The following is a 23,150-nucleotide window of genomic DNA, read 5'->3' on the forward strand; positions in this document are numbered from 1 at the left end:
TTTTGTAAAGCAAAACAATCTTATTCAAACTGCCAAATTCAGCCAATTTATTGCAATATTCATCAGATGGTCAGTTCACAGACTGTGAGCTACCTGTCAAAATTTTCCCCTCAGTATTTGATAATGGAAAATTGAAAACATTCCTTCAAGCTTACTGGAAATGTCAGAGAAACTGCAGCCTCTAAAGAATCATTTTCAGGTATTATATCTCTTATATGAATATATCCCAATTGCATGCCTCCTAACATGCTCCAAGTTACTGTAAAGGTCAAAAGACTGCTGTAGTTTAAATATGCATTTTCAGTACACTTCAAAGTGGGGCCTATTATGTGTGGGAATAGTGTCTTGATAGTGTACAGAGAGTAAAAGTACTGCACTGACATGAACATTTTAAGATTATACCCTTTGATTTGCTGGGAGAAAGTAAAATCGCTTTCACATGTTTACCCAATTATAAATTTGGTTCTATTGTATTATTTTTAGATTTGGTATATATTTTTTATATTAGGTGCAACTGTGCAGATGCAGAGTCCTCTCTGCATTTTACTCTGAATTGTGGAAAAGACAGCAAGTTAAGGTCACTAGATCATGCTAATGACTAATAAAGACAAGAGAGATAAGAATGAGAAATTCCAATATAGAGAGAGTTGCAAATACAATTACGGTGTATTTTTATTTTTTAGGACAGGAAGGGCTTTACGTTCACCAATAATCGAAGATGATACAAACAATATTTAACTACAGCAATTATTTGTTCATCAAACTTAAGGCTACTGTCAAACAGAACACCCAAATTCTTAGCAGACAACTACATAAAACATGCATAATGGTTACCATTAGCATTAATGTTTGGGACTCTTGTTACAATTATTATTATTATTTTTATTTAGGGTTTTGAAGAAATGTCTTGTATCATTAATCCATTTTAAAATTATGCTTGTAATTACTTGTTAAAGCTCAATGCTGAGGTATTTTAATGCTTCCCTGGGTAGGTATTGATGTTAAAGTAATGTGATTATTGTCCAGTTGATTGTTGTAAACACATCTATTTGAACAAATGAAAGTCACAAAGGTGTTAAACAGAATTTGGGGCAGGATTTCAAGCCACTTTTGTCTTATATTGACCTTCGCGTTGGCTTATTTATGCAACATTCAGTGCAAGGTTGAGCACCTAGTGAAGATTAATAGCCCCTTTAAATGCCTGTGGTCTTGCACTGCATGGAACAGTGTAGCACATTCTTATATTATGTGAATCCAGGGGCTCTGCATGAGCCGAATACATCTCCATATTAATCACTTTATTCTTAAGCACAGTTGATGACATTCTCAGACAAATTGGAAAAACATCTTTCATGTAGGCTATTTGAGTAAATAAAATACTTCTGCTTGATTGATGACAACTAATTGTGGCATGGCCTATGGACTTCCATAACATCAAAGTGATGTGAAATTCAATTCGATATCTGAACATTTGACAGAAAGAACAGCATTGTATGTCATAGTAACCAAAGCTCAGGGCTAGTAATCCAAGTTTGTCTGTTGAAGCTCCACAAGGAGCAAGTAATGAGCTATAACCATTGTTCCCTGGAGCAAGACACTTAACCCCTGGTTAAATAGGAATGTCCACATGATAAGTGTGCTGTAAGGCGCTAGATACAAATGTATGCCAAATGACCACCTACAGCCTACTGTGTCTCAGTCTCAGACATTCATAGAGCCTTTTTATGAAAAAGCAGAATTCATTAATTGTTCGAAATTGTTCATAAAATCATTATTACTTCAAATTACCCCATTGAATTGGCGCAACAATTTACTTTTCAAAAGTATATGGTTTTAAAAATAAAAGTAAGTGGTTTTCAAATCCTTCTGCTCATGTTTAATAAATTAAGTTCACTATGTAGCCTATCTAAAATCTTCTACAGCTCTTCTATAGTCTTGGTGTGGAGGGATGGGACTTTTTATTTTTCAGGTGACGGCTTCAGTTTCCACATTTCAGTCGGTCACACAAAAGAACAAAGTTGCTGATCATCAAATAACAGGGTCAAACAAGAAATCAGTTAAAGGGACACTCCACCCATTTGCATTAACATTTCCATTGTTAGAAATCCAGTCATACTATTAAATGGTCGTGCAACACTCTCTCATTTTCCCCTGAGAAAAGAGAAATCCGCTATTTACCGTTTTCACTTCCTCCTACAATGACGAAATACTCGTCATTTTACGTCATTGTAGGAGGAAGTTAAAACGAGGGATTTCTGTAAAGACTACAAGCACTAGTTCCCACCCTTTCAAACCCGCCCATAGGGGGTTGGACCTAATGCGCTAACAGACTTATCACAGATCAGTGCCAGTGCGTTTGATTTCACCGGCAGAAACTTTTTGAAAATATGGCCGAAGGTACTGAATACGCAGACGGGTGTATTATGGATAGGGTTGGGTACCGAAACGCGGTGCCAATAGGGAACCGGTTTCCGACGTAAACGGTAATAACCAGACCGAATAAAAACGAAAATTTCGGTGCCTGAGTCTCTGTGTCATGAGGTGCTCTAGATTACGGGAGATTTTAACTAATTTGCGGGCATCAGGGAGTCATTATCAATATGCGGAGACTCCCGGAAGGTCTGATAGTGAGTGGATTAATGAAGATGCCGAAGACAAAACGCTCCAAGGTTTGGCTGCATTTCATGTGTAAAATTACGTGTCAAGTGTGCCATCTGAAGCCCATAGAATCACGCCAATCCATTGGCTGATGGCGCGGGCGCCGGCTTAAACTATCATATTATATTAGCGCGCATTATCTGATTTCATTCTGCGAAATAATTTCCAGGCAGTTGTGTTGAGTGGAGCTCAACTCTAGTCTACATTGATGGGTGGAGTAGTGGGAGTGGCCTGCGGAGCTGAGCATTGCAATGCACTATGGGGATTGTTGTCTACAATCCACAAGCACTAAAAAGTCATTTTTTGCCTTTTATCAGCCAAGAAGGACCCAAATTAGATCCATATATGACCCACTTTCAATACATATTCATGTCTGGTGGAAATAGCCTTTAAGCTGGGAATCAAACCGTTGTAAACAATAGAAATATGGAAACATCAGTAAGCCCACAGGTTTAAAGGGATACTCCAGGCTCATGAATAGGCTCATTTTACAACTCCCCCAGAGTAAAACAGTTGGGTTTTACCGTTTTCGAATCCATTCAGCCGATTTTCTGATATTTAGAAGAAACTGTCTGGTTACTGAAATTCTTCTAAATATCAGAAAATCGGCTGAATGGATTCGAAAACGGTAAAACCCAACTGTTTAACTCTGGGGGAGTTGTAAAATGAGCCTATTTCCAAAAAAAGTGGAGTATCCCTTTAATATTCAAGACCAGGCTGCTATAGCCAAACCTTTAGTCACATGTGCCAATGCCAAATGTCAGGTTTCAATAGTGCCAGCAGAGCAAATCTTGGGTTGAGGAGAATGTGAATCATGTATTGTTCTCTGTTGAATGCATTATCACTGTCTTTCCCACATCCGTGGGAGTTATGGTGTAGAGAATGCCCAAAAAGGCTTACCCCCCAGACTTTCGAGTGCCAAGTATTAAACATGGGGGCGGATCAGAGGCCCAAGACTTGCTAGATGGGCATGTCACTACCAAGGATTACCCATAGACTGTAAAAAGTATGGACAAAGCGTCTGTGACATCACTCATAGACTCTCTGAAGAACGGGTTTCAAGCTGTTTATGGGGGGTATGGGCGGCGCCATACTGGAAAATCTTGGAAAATACAAAATACAAAAGTTTCAGAAAGGATACAGAGGTGGTATGATGCGTTGCGTCAGATCATGGCCGAGACGTCAAATTCACTCGGCGCAGCCCGTTATCAGCTGTCAATCAAAGTTAACCGCCCTTAAAAAAAAAAAAATTCACCCCCTCACAGTTGTCAGGCACGCGGAACATATTGAAGATTACAATAAAAGTCCATGGGACCAAACTGTAAACATTTATGCTGTGAAAACGGACATTATAACATGACGTCTATGGATATTTGCTCCCTTTTGGGACCGGCCTCTAGCGGATTTGAGATGTATTGCAGTTTATCGCACTTCCGATAGGCTTCATCTTTCAGATTAGAATGTTGCCGCTTGGGATTACCAAACCATTCAGGAGGACCATGTGAACCCAAACATTGTTACATCAATATACACAGCAAGATTGGTGACAGAGTGGCTGTTTTGGAGGAGCAAGTCAGGGAACGTTTTCCACCACTAGTATCACGTACTCAACCTGGTCGCTGTTCTGCAAGAGGAATGGATCAAAATCTCTTTGGCCACCGTCTCTCTATAATTCTCAAGGTGAACTGATGCTGTATCAGTCGCAAAAGGAGATCCTATACCACACTAATAAATTGTGGAATAAAATTTAGGTGATTTCTAGATTGGGTAATAAAATGTGTGTAACATATCAGAATGGCACCAAGCAGATCTCCACATCTGAATATACCCACTTCCCTACAATGTATTAGGTAAAAAGAAGAAAAAAAAAGAAAGAAAAAAAAAACACCAAAAAACAGCAGGCTATAGGAGAGTAGTATGTCTGAATTCACAGTATCCATAAAATGGTGGTTGAAAAGTACCTGGATTGGGATGACAATATTTTGTATCTAAAAAATATGTATCCAAAGGAGACTTTACTATCCCATGAGGCCTTGGGAAAGGGTTAATAAATGACGTGGAAGAAACACAAGGTCACCTGAAAATGCCAACATGGCGGAAGAAGCATGTCTGAATTCAGGGGCGTAGAATTTAGTAGGGACGTCTCTACACCAATATGCAATGACACTGATATTAGCCCGGTCTCATCCCAAGGCGTAATATACTGACGCTTTTGACATTTCGTCTACATCCAACGCACATGGACACAACACCCTTAAGTGTCAATATAAGACGCAGAAATATATGGGCAGAACCCTACCCCTACCCCAGACCTAAACCTACCATAACCGAAGCTCTGTACGTGTTATATTGATGGTAAAGGGTGCCATGTGCGTTGGATTTAGACAAAATGTCAAAAGAGTCACTATATGACGCCCTAGGATGAGAATGCATTGGATATATCTCTCGCAATAATTACAATCAAAACTTAAATATATTTATATATTGATGTCCCCGTCCCCACCAATTTCAAAATCAAACATACGCCACTGTCTGTATTGCATCTATTGCATGATATACATTCAGTATCTCAAGTAAAATGACTAAAAATATATATAATTAATGGGAGATAGATTAAGATATTTTACAAAGCTTGCAGCATACTTGTTGTGTAAAATGCTTTTAATTGCTGAATAAATATAATTTACTGAAATTAGCTAAATTTATCAAAATGATATGAATTAAAAACATTGAAAATGGCCTGATATTACATTGACCACATTATACCAAGGTAAAGTATTACTCGTTTAACACCCCTTATGAATAAATATAATTTCATTTGAACCCTTAAAAATTTGGAAGGAATCTAGGACCTTCTAACAATGTTAGGTATGTAGTTATATTCAAAAAAGATTAGTAGCCTACTACACATGTAAAACAAGATTTATCATAACAGATATCTAAACTGTACAGTTGAGTTGTATTATTTAGGTCATTTTTAAATGTTCAATAATAATAATTTTAAGAAAAATACATTTTTTCATTGGCTCCTTGGCTTGAAAGTTAAAGGGTTAAAAAGGTACACTGAGCTGTTACTATGAGTGCTTTTTGTGAAAATAATTACTTGATTGTGGAAAATAAATTAAATGGAACTAAACAATATGGTAAAATCAAGGTCATTATTATTAAAGTCCCCCTATTATGGATTTTTGAAAAAATACCTTTCATGCAGTGTGTGATGTAGTTGTATGTGAAATTAAACCGACTGCAAAGTTTAAAAGCTGAAAGTACATTATAAATAAAGTTAGTTTATCTCAAAAGAAAGAGTCGACTCTAAACCGCTCAAACGAGTTGTTTGGAATTTGGATCTATTTTCGTGAAGTAAAACTGATAATATAAAAATAAAAGGTTCTTCAAAATATGGATAAAAACTATACAGATGACACTGGGCAAAATTGAAAGAAAACACATTTGTGTTTATCGTTCCTAGCGTTTACCTCTAAAATGAGCAAATTACTTACTGTCAAAAAACATACAGATCAACCTAAAAAAGTCATGCCATCTGTACTTACAAGTTTACTAGTAGTACATATTGACATTAGTATACTACATAATGCATACTTAAAAATATATTGAACATTAGGCTTCATAAAATGAACTTGAAGCTTACTTTTTTCGTAAGGGTAGCCATTTTGTTAGCAGAATTTCAGTCATAAGCTTTATGTACAGTCATTGGAGAATAAGAGGAAGTTGGTGTGCCGTGTCGCTCAGCGGGAGGGTGTTAACTCCCACAGCGAACTCCCTGCTGTGTTAATGGTCCTTTTGACTCTAAGAGAGCATGCAATGCTTGACAATTCTGTTCAGTGTGCCAGGCTCTTGTGGCCTCAATGAGCTTCTATTCACACAGAAGAACTAACAAAATATTACAATATTATTAAAAGAAGGGCATCTATAATTGTAGAATGTATGATTAATTAAAATTATAAAATATATACAGTTTAACATTAGATTAATAAATGCTTAAAGGAGTAGTTCACTTTTAAAAAAAAACTTTTGCTGATAATTTACCCCCATGTCATCCTAGATGTCCACGTCTTTCTTTCTTCAGTCGAAAAGAAAGTTTTTGATGAAAACAGTCCAGGATTTTCTCCTTACAATGGACTTTGGGAACCAAACGGTTCAAGGTCCAAATGAGAGTCGGTGCAGCTTCAAAGGGCTTTAAACGACACCAGGCGATGAATAAGGGTCTTATCAAGGACCATTCGAGTCATGACTCGAAAAAAAAAAAGATTTGTTCATTTTGATGAACGAGTTTGAACAGGAGAGTCATGAAAGCTCATCACAGAACAGAGCAAGGCGAGCATTTGTGCTTCTAAAACTTAAACTTTTTTATTTATTTTTTAAATGACCGATCGTTTCGCAGGATTAAACCCTTATTTATCGTCTGGGTTCGTTTAAAGCCTTTTGAAGCTGCATTGAAACTCTCATTTGGACCTTGAACTGTTTGATTCTCATTGAAGTCCATTATATGGAGAAAAATCCTGGTATGTTTTCATCAAAAACCTTAATTTCTTTTCGACTGAAGAAAGAATGACATGGACATCTTGGATGACATGGAGGTGAGTAAATTATCAGCAAAAGTTTTTTTCAAAAGTGAACTATGATTATTTGAAATCTTAACATTTTTAAATTATTTAAAATATTAAAAATGTATAACGTTTTTAAGGCTCAAATTTTTCTCCCAAATTCAGTGTTTATTTCTTTGGATTGCATTTTATTAGTTTAATTAAATATTCAAAAGCATGTCTAATCAAATTCATTCATAGAACTTTAACGGTTAACAAATAATGTTGTCAATGTTGACTGTCTCTGTGGCTAAACTTGTTTTTTTTAAGAAAAGTTAAGAAATGTTTTTTTTTAAATGCATCAAAAAAACATTTTTTTTTTTATTCTTTTTATTTTACTTTAAAACTAGGCTATACATTTAAAATGTAACATTGTAAACTTTTCAATTTCTCTGAAAATCTTTATTATTGCCGTATCAGCACTTTGAATCAATCAACAATTACATTTATTTTTTGGCAAACAAAGTGCTGCACAACAGGCAGGTTTGTTAATATTGAAACATGGAAGAAAACAGCAGATGAAACCACGCCACTCTTTATTTTTGCACTTTAATATTCACTGACACTCCATGTAGTGTTTTGATTAGGTGTGCAGCCCTACATTTGATTTATTCATCCAAAATGTGTTAAATTCTGTGAAAAGTCACGTTATAAATTCCACTATAATGACTGGATTCTGCAATTTGTCTTCATAGAAAACATAGGGCCCTATACTATCGGCGGTTTCTTTTTTTTATTTTTAACAAAAAGAAAAAACACTCAGTAGATGTGACAGAACTGAACTAAAATAGAGTTCATCAGAGAAAGCTAATGGGAAACTTCCTTATCCAGGCTGATTAACACAATCCTTCAGTTTGTATTTACATTCATCTACCTCCCTTGGCATTGACTCCAAGCTGATTTTGCACTGTAGCAATGACATCTCGAGCCCGTTGTCCCTCAGAAGATCTGTGGCAGCTTCAGACTGGACCTCATGTCATGTCCACTTCCCAGCTAAGGAAACAGATAGACTACACTCAGTTCTATTCTCTTTATCAGAGCAGATTTTGTGAGATACTTCACTTCTTTGTGAAAGGCAAGCTTAAACTTTTATCCTTTTAGCATTTTTATAGGTCTTTCTTTCGGAGTGATTTATGTGGAACATTATGGCCTGTTTTTGCTGAAGCCTAGCTGAATCTCAAGTCATCTCACCCAGCTGATATATATTCTTCCTTGAAAAGTGTTAAATGAGACAGACGTTTTCAAAAAATATAGGAATTTCAGTACTTTAAAGATTAATAATTTGTTTCGCAATCAAACATTGCCTTGTTTGTTTGAGAATCCTGGCCAAAATTAGCTCAACCAATGGAGTGTTTGGGAGAGGGTTATCTGATCAATAGCAGACAGGGGAGTGTTCGGGAAACCTGTTCAAACAGTCTTTATAATTCTGTTTGGTGGTGCTTGTGGCTCAAAAATTACAGTTGAGCTCAAGCAAACATTTCCCTCTTGTCTATGCTAAAATCAAAATTTTATAAGATGTTCTTAAAGGGATACTTCACCTCTGGAAAGATGAATGTGTATCTAAAATAGGTCATTTATGTAGAAGAAATGTGAAATTAATTTTGAATTTGGAGCTTTCTAGACTGAGAAAAGCCAGAAAATCTATTCTTGGCTTATGTGGATGAAAGACAAAAACTCCCAGAATGCACGTGCTTCACTGACCTAAGATGCCACGCCTACTGGTAACAGAGTGCAGTAGTTAAACAACAAGTCTAGGCTAATAGTGAGTCTCCGTGATGAGTCTGCCCGAAAACGTGATTCGAGATCGCCCAAAATGTCCGGGATTCGGCTTTTGCGTTCTACAGTCGTCATTCATCATGTTTACTGTGGCGAGTAGGATGAGTGAGGGCCGCGGGAGAACAGTGCGAGGCCGGTGGCGTAACTTCTGTGAGACGCACCAATCTCGTATCTCTCACGGAGGTGCGGGAATTTTCTTAGCAATCTTAAAACGCACAACAACTGATCACTTGTTTAGCATTCATGTAAACACTACATTCAGATTCACGAATCGCAATGTATTCAGTTAGACTGAAACACAAGGTGTGCATGTAAACAATGAATGGTGCCTGCAGAAAGCAAAAGCTGAATCCTGGACATCGACAGCCGGACATGTCCTGGAAAAAGAGGATGGTAACCCCTACTACTCAGCTTTCTCTACAGAACAAGACTCTGCTAGCTTAGCTTCCAAAAAAGATGGCTGACACTGTGTGTTGATTCTGTGAGTGATATCCCGCCCTCTATGTGCAGGTTGAGAAAATGCGGGACAGCCCCTACTACTGACTGTAATCTTTAGCCTCTGGCCAAAAAATCCAGACTAAAATTTTTTGCCATGGGACAAGGGTTACCACAAGTGTTACCAAATGTAACCGAGACGTTCCTCTTCAGGCGGTTAGTCAATGCCACTTCGAGACCGACGAATAGGAATCCCTACCAAAGGGCCAAAGCTGCTGAACCCCATCCAGTGCACGCCTCTTGCCCCTTTTTGCCTGGAAGGATGATAGGAAAGGGCTTACATAGAGTAGATCTGTCACTGTTGTTCCATGATAACACATACAGTGAGATTATGAGGCATGCCCTTTCTGTTAGTAAGGAAAACGCTGCGGAACTCACATTCTTCCCCAAAGGAGTTATGTGTATATATATGGACTAAGGTTGTACTTCATATAAATACTTGGTGACTTAGCCCAAGAGAAAGACACAGGCTTCCATTTAGAAGCAGCCGGGGAAGAAATGCACATATCCCCGCTGGGTCACATATATTGGACCCAGCCTGGGCCCGGTTCTCAGGCTGGAGCACCAGATGCTCTGGCATTTCCAGGCAGAGGGTGTTGGAGGACTCAAAAGGTTTATCACTCTGGAGCAATAAGGGGAAGCCTCTCAGTGCTTCATCACTAGGATATCTCATTCGGAACATTGATTTTCCTATCACAGCTATGCTAGTGGTGATAGATATTAACAACAATTCATTTTTTTTCAATATCTCGATATCAATATTCAGACGATATTTTTGCAATCTTTCAAAGAAATGTGTGCAAACTGGCGAATAAGATCCAGTTGGTCTTTTGACTTGCTGCATTTGACCTATTATTGTATAGAATTGGCTTTATGCACAGCTGCACCACTTCCTGAACGTCAGCCAGCTCCTTGTTTCCGCCATTATTGGACAAACTTGATTAATCCACTGAGGTGACTACTGAGGTCAGACACACCTGGATTAATCAGTTTGTCCAATAATGGCAGAAAGGAAACAAGGAGCTGGCTGAAGTTCAGGAAGTAGTGGAGCTGTGCATAAAGCCAATTACTAGTACATAAAGATAGACATACATATTGATTTAAACATGAACCAAGTTACAGTACTAAATCTTTATTGTAATACAAGAACAGTGCTTTTTTCAGTACAATATATGTAAGTAGCAAACAGTACTCTATTAGTAATAGACATGCTTTTGAAATTACAAAACACTTCTTTGGTAAACACCAGTGTAAACTGTAAGTAACTTAAGTAGATCTGTATTTTATTTATTTATTTTTTGAGAACTGATTACTTTTATGCCTCTATATTTAAAAGATTAATATAATACTCTAATCTCTCCTACATTTTTCCAAAGTTTCCAAAGTAAAAAGCATTAAAGTATTTTCTACAGCAAGTAGAACAAGATGTACTTTTACTCAAGTATTAAATTATGTACTTCAAACAACACTGGTAATAAGTTTTGTATACTGCACTGGCTCTAAAAAACAAACCATCTCCAGGCTAAAGAAGCTGACCCACGTCTCACTGTTAGCTCTTCTGGCACGAAGCTCGTCACTTGAGGATGCCACTTACATTTAAAGGGCACCTATTATGGAAAATTCACTTTTACATGGTGTTTGAACATAAATGTGTGTTGGCAGTGTGTGAGCAAAACCACCCTATAAAAATCCACCCAGTGTTTTTTTTACAATCTCAATAAGTCATATGCACTGTCTCAGAACGAGCTGTTCTAAGATTCAGCGCTTTGTGACGTAGAATTGAGCAAGGGGTTTGATTGACAGTGTGTTTGTGGCATAGACCCCGCCCTCTGTGATCTGTACAGCATCCTCCATTGTTTCAACGACAGCCGGTAATGTCTCCTAGAATCATAAGTGTTCTGTTGTGGGATGGGATGTAATAATGGCATACATAGTAGTTTTCACTTATTTCCGACATCAGAGCCACTGAAAATAAGTTAAGTGGCTCTGAAAAAAAAAATAAGAAAAAATTTAAAAATATATATATATTTTTTTTAAATTAGAAAAATAAGTATATGTTTGAGCAAATCATTTTCTGACTGTTTTGTGAACATGGGTCAATTGAAAGCAGGTCTTGCTTCAAAGTTAATTCTCAACTGTGGATGGTCTTCTACTGTTCGCGATCCAACGACACCTCTAGCAACAGTAAGTGTTTTTCAGCAAATAGTCATTTCAGTCGATGTCAGCCAATTCAACAACAAATGTGTCTAAAGATGTTGTCGTCGTCTTCGTAGGATGTCTGTGTAGGTTAAATATAATTTAAACCTTGTTTGTATAGTGTGTAACCACACGTTTATATATATTTCTAATGATATTGTATTAAAAACTGCATATATGTTGTTGTTCTGTAAGTTAGCCATCTTCTCACATTTGCCACAGAAGCACCTGTATGACAAGTAAACATGACATACTCTGATAAAGTTTTCTACGTACAAGTGAAATTACATTTATGCGAGGGTCCTGTTACGTGTACGTAGTTTCAAAAAATTGTGCCAACGTTAGTGTGTTTGTGTGTGTGTGTGTGTGTGTGTGTTACACATCCATAATTTCAAAGGGGACGCGATTACAACTCTACAAGTACATAAATGTATCAAATAACCATACCGAGACGTCCTGGTCCATTCTCATTTGTGTTTATTCTGCTGGAGTCTCTTCGTCATCTGGGTCTGATCAGAGACTATTTATAGAGAGACTCTCTCAGCCCTTCTGCTTACCAACTGCCATAGGTATCAAGTTACGCCCTCATCCAAAGGCAGGGTGGGGATATGCAGCTCATTTGCATTTAAGGTCGTATACACCAAAACAGCTCATTTTAAAACACGCCCCAAAAATTACATTTTCAAATGGTTATAATAAATTAACTGTGGGGTATTTTGAGCTGAAACTTTACAAATACATTCTGGGGACACCCGAGACCAATATTACATCTTGTAAAAAGGGGCATAATAGGTGCCCTTTAAGGAAAACTTTTTAACTTCAGACTTCAGTTTTCCGCAAACAACACTATTTTGCCTTTTCTAGAAGCTATTTTATTAATCGTACATCTGCTTTACTCTTTACGTTTTTGAATTGTTTCTTCAACATAAGAAACGTCATAACACACAGGTAAGAACTCCGTAGTTGTATTGCAAATTAGTAGCAGGTAGTAGGGTTGGATTGTGCAAATTATGAAATATTCGATATCCCAATTTTGCATATCATCCAGACAACAATTTTGATATTATCGTCTAAACGATACATCGCCCACCTCTACTGATGACACACAACTCTACCTCTCATTCCAGCCAAATGTTCCAACGGTGGCTGCTTGCATCTCAGCCTGCATGACAGATATTTCTGTCTGGATGATGGACCACCATCTTCAACTTAAGCAAAAACAGAACAGCTTGTGGTCTCGTCCAACCCAACACTTCATCCCAACTTTTCCATTCAGCTAGGTTAATCACCCATAACTCCTTCCAGGACAGCCTTTGGAGTTGTGATTGATGATCAGATTGCTAGAACTGCCCAGTCCCGCAGATTTGCCTTATACAACATAAGAAAGATCAGACCCTTACTATCAGAGCATGCTACACAACTCCTTGTCCAAGCTCTTGTTCTATCCAAACTATTGTGATTCTCTCTTGGCAGGCATTTCAACATGTACAGTCAAACCTCTGATCCAGAATTCAAGAGTGGTATATAACTAGCCGTAGAGAGCACACATCACACCTCTCTTCATCAACATGCATTGGTTGCCAATAGCCACTCGCATCCAATTCAAGGCACTGATGTTTGCCTATAGAGAACAACCACTGGTCTGCACCCTTATACCTAAACTCACTACTTCAGACAGCATTCTGCAAGTGAACTAGCCTCGTGGTGCACTCCTAAAGTGGCACAAAATCACTTTCACAGACATTTTCCTTGACTTTTTCCTGCTAGAGGGGTCACAGGCAGTGAAGCAGTAAAGTTCTCTGTATTTTGACCGGCTAGGCATCCCCTGTAGTAATAATAACTCATAGGTACTTTTCAAAGATCTGCAGTCATGTGCTAAACCAGTGGTGGATGAAGTACCTAAAAGCCACACTTGAGTAAAAGTATAGATATCATACGAGAAACTTTGGTAGAAGTTAGTCACCGTTTACAATACTACTTCAGTAAAAGTTTTAAAGTATGTGATATTTATTGTACTTTGGTATGAAATGATTTTTTTTTAACGTAGTTAAAAATTGAAAAGTACAGGTAATTGCAAAACACAACAGGAGCAAATAAATAGTAATAAGATTGCTATATACTGTAAGTTGTAGCTGTGTAAGTCACTTGACATTTAACCTCTCCACTTTTTTCAACGCCATCAAAAAAAAACTATAGGGAAAGCAAAACAATGTCAAAATGCGAATTGGGTTGAGACTGTTATTTATTAAACGTAAATTAAACAAAAGAACAACACAAAGACGAGCACCTGGAAAACCAAGTTGACTCCTTCACGTTCATTTTGGCGTCCATTTAAATACGGGTGGAAACTTGATTGGCAGCGGAGTTTACATCACGCCATTGATAGAGATCGACAGCTCACTAAACATATTTAGACATAGGTAAAACTTCCGAAATCTCTGTGTAAGCAATGCGTGACGTAGAGATCACTTCCGGCGTAACGTTGGACACGGTTCAGTTCGGTTCAGTTGGACATCTGATTCAGATCAGTTCGACATAGCTGTTAACAAGAGGTAAAAACTATATAAATACGGTTCATTTTCTCACACAAACCGCTCGTTTCGTGTCTTAGGCCATCAGTGTGTACTTACATTCACGAGTCATTGAATCATGTTTAATTTTGAGTTCTCTGTGCATGCTCTTTGAGGTGGACCCCCTAAACCTGCATTATATGACTGACAGACAACTACGGTCATTTTTCTACCCTCATTACCCAAATAGCCATTTTACGGTTATTAAGGTCTTGAGGTCTGTTCTTCAGAAGAAATGTTCTGTTTGGAACAAAATTAGGGTGAGTAAATGACAGAATTTTCATTTTTGCGTACGCTACTCAAAATATCCATTTAAGGCAAACTGTCACCTGAATTTGAAAACTGACAAAACCTCAACACCTCTAGCAGGAAGGCTGTATTACAAACTTTATTAAATGAAGTGGAAAAACTCTCAGTGAAACCAGAGTTGTTACAGGCTTGACATTGATTAGAGTATGATAAATTGCTGGAGCTTTTATTACCGGTGGCCTTCTCAGATGTTACTGCAGTATTTAGCAATGATTTAAAGCAAATCTGTCAAAGCAAAGGTCAAAGGTTGCCACAATAATCACCAACTATCCTGTTCTAGGTTCTGAAAGCATGCTTGCTGTAATGTCTGGAAACAAATGTATCACCGTGTAAGAACACAAAGCCGTTTCTTACTATATCTTACATGCAGTGGATACAAATAGCTCACACAAAACAAAATTATTCTTAGGGTTGGGGTTGCTGTAATCACTAAGCTTGTCTTAATTCACCCCTAATGATCTAATGTAATGACATTCATACATTTTCTAAATATGAATTATATCTACAGTTCATGTTTACTGGAATACATGTGTAATATATTCACTACGCTAGCAAATTCAGACTATTAAAATGTTTTTAATGATTAAGAAAAAAGCGTTTCTTTTCCATTTAATTGAAAGAAAAGGAAGCTCCAAAGTGGAGCATATTTCATAATGCTCTGGTGCTCTAGGGTTCAGCTGTCTTTTTGAGTGAAGACAAAGATTACAGTGCAAGACATCGTACAAACACAATGATTATATTGTTCTATATAGACTACCCTCATTCTATCATTCAATAATGACCTGGCCATGCCTCTGCCACCCTATTTAGTTGATTAGAAATGAATCTCTTTAGACTGTCAAAACGTACTAGTTACCAATGGGACACTAGACAAGACTTTTGTTTATGCCTATAAGTGAGAAAAATAGCCAGGCAGCAAGAGCCAGAAAGAGCAGAATCCATACATTTCCTAAGATAATCTGAAATTGCCTCTGAAGAGGCAGAAGCCAAAATTCATTCTGATCTCCCCAAGAGCCTGACTGGCTGCTGGGACCATGACACTACACGATTTTGACAAGTTGCCAAATGAAAGCGTGCAGAATGTCACAAGAGAATGAGGCGGTCTGACAGTGCAATAGACAGCAGTTGTCAGACCGCTTTCAGACCCCACCTCTCAAACACTTCAATAAAGCCATCAGGGTCCCGAAGGGTGTTTTTTTCTCTTTAATACACGGCTCTCTGCGGTACCTGATGCCGGTTAGTTAATGGCACCATTAGCCTATGTGTGAGAGTCAAATATTTAAGGAGACTGTGGTCCATGGCAACATGCTGGTGCTACTTTCATGTCTCTCATATCACTCTGCTCTCTCTTTTCCCATATCAATGCTAATTAGAATAGCCAATCCTAAAATGTGGCACTCATCTCCAAATGGTAACCATCACTGGAGGGTTTCAGAATAAATATGGTGAATATAATGTGTTTGATTGTTGCCACATACAGTAGGCTTATTGGGGAAACTTGCCACTACGTACCTACATTTTTGCAAAACTCTAAAAACCTATACGTACAATTCACTGCCTCAACCTTAGTAATTGACTAATGAAGGGGCTGCCTGCTTGGGGACCCGAACTCTGGGGTGGAAGCCACTTTTTTGTGTGCACAAAATTTACAAAAATTATATATTGAGCGAATACATCATAAATCAATTTCCCAAACCGCGTTTTTGTCTTATCCCGAATCAATATGGTGCACCTATAATCAGTGTTTATATTTGGACTATTTTAGGCTGTTCGTGTTAACTGCTGCAGAGTAGCACAGTACCTGCGTGACTCGTCATAGACATAAGGGAGAAGTAGCTCCGGCTGGAGTGCCAAAAGTTATGGACTGGTGCTTTAAAATTCAACTGATTTTTTTTTATGATGTAAATGCGTTGGCGATCATGCAGGACAGCTTTCAAGAAATGTGTCTTTGCCGTTAGCCCTTAAATATATTAGCTTACGTGGTCCCACTTTATATTAAGTGGCTTTACGTACTATGTACTTACATTGAACAATAAGTACAATATATTTTTGTGTTCCTGTTGTATTGTAAAACACGTTTGCTGCTATTGAGGTGTGATAAGGGTAAGGTTAGGGACAGGTGTGGTGGTATGGGTCAGTTTAAGCGTAGGTGAAGGTGTGAGGGGAGGGTCAACTATGTAATTACAAGTGTAATTACATAAAGTAATTATAGCTGTAATTACATGCTGGCATTTTTAAAATATAAGTACAATGTAAAAACATGTATGCACACAATAAGTCCATTGTATCAAATAATTAATTTCAATGTAAGTACATAGTACTTAAAGCCACTTAATATAAAGTGGGACCGCTTACGTTAAAAAAATAGCGCGTCAGGTGCGAGTGATTTCAATGTTAAATCAATGCAAAGACACGTGACGTGCGTATTACAAATTTGTGCGACGTTAATGAGCCGTAGAGCATGGTGCGGTAGACGCGAATACACCTCATTCGTGCGAATGCCGCGAATTGTGCGTCTGGCACATTAACCGCGTTACGTGCGAATGATTTAATTAGTGCTATTTGTGCATTCACCCGTTTGACACAAATTCGCGCCTGCCGCCGTGTTCAAAAATCTGAACTTTGGTGTCAATTCGCTCCACGTTAACCAATCAGGAGCCTAGCTGCTTGCAACCAACATACATGTGCATAAGTTCATATCTGGACGTGAGAAAAAAAAAGAAAGAAAAAAAAAAAAATCACAGGACAGGTGGTTACAAGACAGGTTAATAACTTTTGAAGGCTGGCTCTATTTATCATCAAAAGAAAAATAAATGACAGATTAGGTGGATGAGGGCGAGGGTGATCCTCACTCTGATGCAGGACAACAGGCCATCAAACTGGGCGCGGGAAAGGCGGAAATACCACTGACAGCGTTCGTCCTCCAGACGCAGCTCCTGGAGCGAGCAAATAGTGACACTCACCAAACGGTTCGCCTCCGAAGGGTCCGGTGGACACAAATATGCCGACGATGATCCCCACGCCGCTGTTCTGCTCTCCGGAGCCAATACAGAGCGGCGACTCTCTCGATGAATGCTCGATCAACATAAAAAAGATGGCCGCCAACGGGTTTCGATTCTGACGTGCGTAAATTTCGCTTCAAACTTTTGTTTTTGCAAGCGTCAATTCCACTCGACACGTGTAAAATCAAAAATTTTAAGCGAAATAGATTTAAAGTGTTCAACTAGACGGGGTAGGCACGCTATTCGTCTGGCGTGAACGCAGAGTAAGTATTTAATTACTGAAGTCAAAGGTAAAGCTGTGTGTTTGTGGAGAACAGATACTGTAGCGGTGTTCAAGGTGGCCTTTTTGAATTGCCATTCCAAGACTAAACTAAAAAATAAAAAAGTGACAGATGCAGAGTGGGCACGGACATCTGAAGCGTTGCTAGCTAAGCTGCAAAAGCAGCAAGGACTTTATATTACCAAGCTTCACGGATCCAGGGATGCAGCAGGCAAGAGCAGCTTTGAGATATCCCACAAAATCACTAAAAACAGTAAGTCATTCTCTGATGGTGATTTTATCATGCCCTGAGCTAATATGCCCTGAGAAAAAAGACGCATTTGCGAATGTGTCCCTCACCACGCAAACCGTAAAGAGACGATTCGAGGACATCATGGAGAATCTGGAGCGTCGGCTCTAAAACAAAGCAGACAATTTTTACTTTTTCTCCTTGGCTCTGGGCGAGAGCTGTGATGTCAACGACACAGCCCAGTTACTTATCTGTACTTACTTTGAGATGACAGAGGAGCTGGCTATGCAGTCAATGAAAGGGACTACGACGGGGAGTGATTTGTTCACAGAGCCTACATACAGAGATACATTTATCCATAGACTAAAATGGGACAAACTGAAAAGTGTTACAACCGATGGCTGTCCAAATCTGACAGGGAAAAAAGTTGGACTTTTGAAGCAGATGCAAGATAAAGTGACTGAAATAAACCCAGAAAAGAAATTGATATTTTTGCATTATTCATCAGGAGGTGATGTGCAAGTCAGTGTTAAAAGTCAACCATGTTATTGATGTTGTAACTAAAATAGTTAACTTCATCAGGGCAAGAGCACTGAATCATAATACAGTTTGTTGCACTTTTGGAGGAGTAGAACCTGAAATAGTGACATAGGCTACCACAAAACTGTCAGATGTAGGGTTGGGTACCGAAACTCGTGCCAATAGGGAACCGGTTCCGACGTAAATGGTAGTAACGAAAATTCCGGTGCCTGACTTTTTTCTACCGCCCCCTGGTGTTCTAGCATCAACTTGCGTGACGTCAGAGCCACTGCTAGCAAGGGCATTAAGATGCCGAAGCTCCAAAGTTTAGCTGCATTTCACATATAATGCAGCAGACTCTGCGACATGCAACAAATGCCTTAAATCAGTAGCATGCAAGGGAGGTAACACTTTTATTAAAACATCTGACGAGGTAACACTTTTTTTAATAAAACATCTGACGAGACATGAGTGTACTTAAAAGCCGAACAATGCACTGTGTTTGAAAACCCAAGAGACAAAGAGGCAAGCACTGACTTTAACAACAGCAGCTAGCGTTGGCCTCGCCGCCGGACAAATTGAAGAGAGTCCCACTCCCAGCTTTGGCAGTGTGGTGGTGGACACAGATGATGATAACAGCAGCCGTTCCTCTACGGGTAAGTCTAGTAATTTAATACCAACTGCAAATCTTGCATATCAAGTAGGCTAGCAAGCACCATTGCCATTCAATGGTGTGACAACGTGTGCAAATGTTTTTGTTTGTTTTTTCGAAATGTTAAACACCTCTATATACGAGGCTATACTGTGTGTGTTAAATATTTCTGCTCAGTGTAAAAGTTATTGATACAAGTATCAGATATTTCTCTGCTTAAAGTAAAAGTCATAATGTGTGAAGATAAAATGTTGATCTTATTTTACATCAGTATTAAACGGTGCAATTTTTCATTTAATCAGATACGTTGTTGTTCGAGGCTACAGCCTACTCAATCCAAGGCAAATCCTATTTATCGAGTGGGAAGGGGAAGTGGGGGAGAATTGTTATGACCCGTTGAGCCGAATAGGCAGAATAGAGTTAGGTGTATATTATCATATTATAAACAATTTTGACAGTGGTGGAGGAAGTACTGAATCTCAGTACTTAAGTAAAAGTACAAATACCCAGATAAATATTTACTTTAGTAAACGTAGAAGTAACACAATGACAACCATACTTAAGTAAAAAGTAAAAAGTACTTTATTTTAAATGTACTTTAAGTATTAAAAGTAAAAGTACTTGCATAACAATTTATTATCTTAATGTCTATTTTCGAATGATTAATAAAACATTTAATTCTAACTCATTCAACCTAATAGCCTACTCCTATAATGATGTTCAATGATGATGGAAAAAAATGTCACCATTTCTGAAACAAGCTTGCAATTAGGCAATATACACATCATGCTTATCCTTACTATATGTTAATAACTATGTTTGGCAGTAAACGAGATTCATTTATGGTGTAATTCTGAACCTCTTGGCTTGCCATAATCCTAACCAAACCAAACATATATTACACACGGTGTGTTTCCTATGCACGTAAAAACAAATTTTCGCGTATGAGTTGCACGATAAACACACTGCGTGTGAGACGCATTTAGTGTGACCGGGTTGATATACTGTATCTATGGCAACCAAACGTCACTGGTGAGACAAACGTGCAACGAACGGACGGTCAGATTACGTTTTGGCAGGGGAAAAACTGATCAGAAAATGTAACGAAAATGTAACAGAAGTTGTAGAAATGTAGTGGAGTAGAAAGTATAATAATTGCTGCAAAATGTAACGAAGTAAAAGTAAAAAGTAGGCACAATTTATTGTACTTAAGTAAAGTAAAGATACGTGAAAAATGTACTTAAGTAAAGTAACGAAGTATTCGTTACATTTCACCACTGAATTTTGATAGTAATTTGTTTTATTCATGGATTTTAAGTTACAACAGTGACTCCTTTCACCATCCAAGAAGGCTGCACTAACCAAAGAGAAGGTGCAGGAAATCCACAGGGCAGTCACTAAATTTGTGGTGATGCATCCATTTTCCACGGTGGAATAACCATCTTTCAGGTGAAAATCTGGGCTATAATAGAATTTCCTTGATGCATGTGAATGCCACCTCTGTATCATGAAGACATTCTGTGTACAAGACTAACATATATCTTTTTTTTTTTTTTTATAAGGGAGATAAGCACTGCCCTCAATCATTGATACCAACCATCCAGGGATGACATGTCTGACATGTACATACCCGCGTGGTATTCTGTTATAAAACATAATGCCATCCAGGAGCTGGCACAGGTCAGCATATTGCAATTACTTGCGATGGATGGACCACTATCTAACAGTGACTGTCCATTACATTTACAAAGGCAGCATCCAGCAGAAAGTGCTCAGCACTGAAGCTGTGTATGAGTCCCAGACAGGGCCAGTGGTGGCACAGGAAATCCACTACATTCTTGAGGACTTCAACTTGACAAAAAAAATCATAGCTGCCACAGTAGACAACGCTTACAACAAGCATGTTGCCCTGAGAAACCTGATTTTTTTTAAAGTTGGGTGCTTTGCCCACACACTCAACCTGGCAGCACAGAAGGTGTACGGCATCCAAGCTGTGACTAGGTAATGTGCAAAGATTCACGCAGTGGTGGTTTGGCTGTAAATTGTCCTGAGAGAAACAGCGACTCCTCAGTAAAAAAAATATAAATACAACATGAAAAGTAATACTTTTAAATATAACCAGTTTATTGTAAATCAAATGTCTGTGCTTTAGATTTGCCAGAGCACAATATTATCCTGGATGTGAGGACTTTCTGGAATTCTCTATACCTCATGGTGGAGCAGTTTGTGGAGCAGTCCCTTGCAATCAAAGCAGCTTGCTTCGATCAAAGGCTAAGGAGGCTAATGGAGAGGGACAGGTGAGGTGATGGACAAGAGGGTCACTTGCAACAATCTAAATTTACCCGTTCTTAACCCTCAGGTGCTCTTCGTTTCGGAGTCACACTTGTTATCCTCCCCGTCAAAAGTGACCGGACATCTAAAAATTAAATTTCCTCCATCCCAATAAAACCAATGCAATTTATTTTTGTTCTATAATATTTATTCTTTGTAATTCAGTTTGAGACAATTTGATTGAATTTATTAATATTTATGCAATATTTATGGTCTATTTTGCCATGGAAAAATATATATATTTTTCTATATATGTATATATATTTTTTTTTTCAAAAAATTATTAATGTAGTATTTTAGTTTAATATAGAGTCTAGGCCTTCAGAAAAAAAAAATGAAGAAAATTAGGACCATCTGGTTACAGTATAGAGAAAAAGCGTAGAATCATGGTGTAACTACTAGATGGCATGTACAGTTCTCTATGGAGAAGCATGTGAATTCCCCAGATGTTTATGAACACATTTTTAGTTTTTTTGGTGGATTTGAATATATAGTTGAAACAATCTCAAAAACGATTTTTTTATTAAGAAAATGTAAAAAAAAAAAAAAAAATTTTTTTTGATTTTTTGTGTTTTTGTCAACTTCCCATTCATTTCCTATGGGGGTCATTTTTGACCAAAGACCACAAGTGTGACTATTTTTTTTAAGACCACTTGGCATGCTCAGATCATGACCTCAATTTTTTTATGTGTTCATATACATAATACCATAAAAGTCACCAAGTTTCGTAACACTCCGATGAAGCTGTGATTTTTAAAAATTCAAAACATACTTTTTGTAATCAAAATTTATTGGTGTGTATGTGTATAAAAGTGTGTTTGTATGTGTGGGTGGGTTTGTCTGTTTTGCACTCTAGATGTTGTAGAGTGTCACCCCTTTCCTGCGGTGTACTTTTTTTTTTAGAATTGTGGACGATTTGTAGATTGCACATACAAAAATTCAGAGAATTTTTTTTTTTTTTGTCAATTTCCCATTCATTTCCTATGGGTCGGTCATTTTTGACCGAAGACCACAAGTGTGACTATTTTTTTTACGACCACTTAGCATGCTCAGATCATGACCTCAATTTTTTTTTTGTATTCACATACATAATGCCATAAAAGTCACCAAGTTTCAAAACATTCCGATGAAGCTGCATGTGATTTTTATAAATTCCAAACAGAAAATTTTTCAGTCAGAAATGACCGAAGAGCACCTGAGGGTTAACATTGTTTATTTTTCACAGACTAGACAGGCTTACATAGAGTGATTTCGAGAAGGCAGAGGAATTCATGAAAATATTGTACACCTCAACCCTCTGCATGTTAAGTGACAAGTCCCCCACATGCAGCCAAATCATCCCAATCCTGACAAAGTCGAAGGCACATGCACACTATTCAACCTCCGATGATGACAATGTCTTTGTGGCTGCTATAAAAGAGAAGGTCTGGGGAGATGTCGGAAAAAGAGACCAGGTACTATCCATTTGCATGTTCACAAAGAAAGAAGGCAAACTACACCATTTTCATTATTAGACACTAAACCATGTT

At 38.0% G+C, this 23,150-nt stretch overlaps 1 long non-coding RNA gene across 2 annotated transcripts in view; it reads right to left on the reverse strand.

The window, feature by feature from the left end:
* LOC120472363 (uncharacterized) overlaps positions 1-23,150 on the reverse strand; it is a 142,223-nt gene that overhangs the window by 47,659 nt on the left and 71,414 nt on the right. The window contains exon 3 of one of the 2 annotated variants that reach the window (XR_005620955.2): positions 7,794-8,255. The exons of the other annotated variant lie outside the window; for it this stretch is intronic. This is a non-coding gene — a long non-coding RNA (uncharacterized LOC120472363). Of the gene's footprint in view, positions 1-7,793; positions 8,256-23,150 lie in introns of those variants that run through there. 2 annotated transcript variants of the gene reach the window in all.

This window comes from Pimephales promelas, chromosome 4 (genome assembly GCF_988280905.1).
Source record: "Pimephales promelas chromosome 4, fPimPro1.hap1.1, whole genome shotgun sequence".
Taxonomy (NCBI): Eukaryota; Metazoa; Chordata; class Actinopteri; order Cypriniformes; family Leuciscidae; genus Pimephales; species Pimephales promelas.